Source organism: Ambystoma mexicanum, chromosome 6p, assembly GCF_040938575.1.
Source record: "Ambystoma mexicanum isolate Mex_15411 chromosome 6p, UKY_AmexF1_1, whole genome shotgun sequence".
Classification (NCBI taxonomy): Eukaryota; Metazoa; Chordata; class Amphibia; order Caudata; family Ambystomatidae; genus Ambystoma; species Ambystoma mexicanum.
The window spans coordinates 919,892,751-919,896,229 of record NC_090935.1 but is presented as its reverse complement, the minus strand read 5'-3'; positions in this window follow the sequence as shown (position 1 = coordinate 919,896,229).

The following is a 3,479-nucleotide window of genomic DNA, read 5'->3' as shown; positions in this document are numbered from 1 at the left end:
GGGGGTTGAGGGGTTGAGGCAGTTCATGCCTTGTAGTTGATAAAGCAGGTTATCTCTACAACGGCTCCCCCGTGATATGTGCCTCTGTCGGTTAGAGGAACCGAGCAAAACTTCACATCTGGCGACGAAGGTGTGTGCTACACCCACCCGTGCCAGGGAGGCCCGCAGTCGAGCGGTGTACAGTGTGTCAGCACACCTCCAACCCTGAGGCCCGAAGGCCCTGGAAGGCACGCAGAGGACCGCGGTCGAGCGGCGTGGCGCGTCGACGCTCCTCTCGGGAAAGAGGCTCCTGCGGAGGGGCTCACTTCAGCGCTGCAGGCAAAGCGAGCGCCGGCCCCAGCAGACACGGAGCACAGGAGTGCCCAATTAGCCACGGGGCGGCCCCCAGCACATGCACAGCATGCCGAGCCAGCCCTGCCCCCATCCATCACACGCTGCCTGCGACAGCGAGGGAACCAGGAAACTGCGGGAAACCCTACAAAGGAGGAAAAGTCCATCACGAACGACTGGGCGCCCCCACCCCAGCCACACTCTGCACATGCGTGCAGGCTGAAGCATATCAGCACCTCAAGATATTAAAGGGCAAAGACGAGCCCCGGACAGGAAGTAAGCACCAGCCTGAATCAAGCAAGCCATCCACACCATGTCATCTCCTGCAAGTCCAGCGGCATCATCATCAGAAGGTGCAGGAGCCATTGCAGATGATCCCCAACAGGCACAAGGATCAGGTAACAACTCGCAAAACCTGCCTATACCCGGCACATTTGATGTCAGGGACACTTCCAATCTGGGATCCAGATGGATCATATGGCTAAGGGACTTTAAGTTCTATGCGGGGGCAATTGGTCTCATTGATGACGCAAGGCTAAAAAACACCTTATTCATGACGGTAGGCCCAGAGGTCAGGGGCATAGCAGGGGAGCTGATGAACGTAGACACTGTCCCATATGATGAACACCACAGAAAACTCTCCGAATACTTCACCCCCTACACAAATATTGACTATGAGCGACACGTATTCCACACCACCAGACAGGAAAAAGGAGAATCGCTGGACAACTTTGTGATGCGCTTGTGATGCGCTTGCGCATCAAGCTGAAATACTGTGAATTTCACAAATATTCCAATGAAGAAGCATTGAGATCCCAGGTCATAGCCGGCTGCATGTCACAATCATTCAGAAAACAACTGCTTCAAAAGCAAAGATCCCTAGAGGAAATCCTTGCATTAGCCAGAATGGAGGCGGCTGTAGAGTTGCAGCTGGATAGTCTAGGCAAGGTCACCATCCAGCAACCATCATCCAATCCGGACACCATCAACAAACTCTATGCTGTCCTCTCACATAGTGGAAAACGCACAGATGCTACGTGCTACCGATGCGGATACGAATATCCACACGTAGGCGAGTGCCCCGCCATTGGACAGAAATGTGCCGCCTGCGGCGGAATGGACCACTACAGAGCCGTATGCAAGAATGCACCGGGACCTGTAACCAACAGACCAAGACAACATGAAAGAAGGAGAAGCTCACGGCTCAGCCCACCCACGGGAAGGGGGGAAGAAGAACATATAGGACCGAAACGAGAGGACAGGACCCAAAGAAACTCGTACGCAAGAGAAGACAGAAAATCATCAGACCGGACCAGACGATCTCAGAGGAGAAGGTTCGTCCGTTACATTAAAATGCGATCCCCGTCCGGCAGTGAATCTCAGTCATCAGAGGAAGATCAATGAAAGAAGGGGTATGTGTGGGCGCTCAACAATGCCACGGCCACCCAACACAGTCCCAGGCTCACATTACAAGTTAACAACACCCTGCTTGAATTCCTCATCGACACTGGGGCGACAGTCAACATTATAAGTGAACAGGCATACAACTCGCTGGTCAGCCCCCCATAAATCAGAAAAGCCACGGTGGACATCTATCCATACGGCGCCACCACCCCGCTACCCTGCAAAGGGACTATCTCTGCATGGTGCGTGCACAAATCGCACGCGGCAAAGATTCCTCTACATATCCTAAAGACGGAAGCCAACAGTGGGTGCATTCTCAGTTTCAAGACGGCCGTCGAAATGGGTTTGGTGCACATACTGTATCAACTCATGTCCCACAAATACTTTGCCAGACCTGATGCGATAGAACAAATATTTCCAAACCTATTCAAAGGGCTGGGCAAACTGAAACACAGGAAGGTACAACTGCACATAAACCCGTACATACCACCAGTTGCCCAACACTATCGAGGGATACCAGTGAACATTGAACACCAAGATGAAGAAGAACTAAACAAGCTCATCAAACTCAACGTCATCGAACCAGTATCAGGTCCCACTCCATGGGTATCCCCCATTGTTCCCGTTCCAAAAAAGTCACCCGACGGATCTATTCGCCTGTGTGTAGACATGAGGAGGGCAAACACAGCTATTGAGAGGGAGAGACATCAGGCGCCCCAGATAACTGATATGATCCACCTCCTCCATGGGGCACAAGTTTTCTCCAAACTGGATCTCACAAAAGGTTACCACCAGATTGAAATTGCACCCGAATCCAGATACATAACGACTTTCGTCACACACCTGGGCTTATTCCAGTATAAAAGGCTCAGTTTCGGCATATCTTCTGCAGCCGAAATCTTTCAAGAAGAAATACACAGAGTCATCAGGCACATACCGAACTGCCTAAATTACTCTGACGATGTTCTGGTCTATGGGAAGACGAAGGAAGAGCATGACACAGCTCTTCACAGAGTGTGCGAAGCGCTAGAAGCGGTGGGATTAACGCTGAATAAAGCCAAATGTGAATTTGGGAAAGGCTTGTTACGTTTTTTCGGTTATATATTCTCCAGCAAAGGAATGCGGCCGGACCTGGACAAAGTGGCTGCTCTCAACTCAGCCACACCCCCAACCACCGCGACTGAGCTTAGGTCATTCCTTGGACTGGCCAGCTACTGCTCCAGGTACCTTAAGGACTATGCTACAATCATCAACCCCCTGCGCCTACTAACGCGAAAGGACCAACCCTACACATGGTCCACGGACTGTCAGAGGGCATTCGAAGAGATACGGGACGCCATCGCAAAAGCAGAGGACATGGCCTACTTTGATGCCAAACGACACACGGAAGTAATCGTCAACGCCAGCCCCGTTGGCCTGGGTGCCATACTAACACAAATAGACCCTCAGGCGCCCACGAACGTATATGTAGTGGCATACGCCAGCAGGAGCCTAACTCCCACAGAACAAGCGTACTCACAAGCAGAAAAGGAAAGCTTGGCGGTAGTATGGGCATGTGAGTATTTCCACCTCTTCCTGTATGGCAAGGAGTTCACCGTAATAACGGATTATCAGGCCCTACTCACAATCTATGGAGATCCAAAATCAAGAATGCCTCCGAGAATAGCCAGATGGGGCCTACGTCTACAGGATTACAAATTTACCATCAAACACTGCCCGGGCAAAGAAGACAACCCGGCAGACTA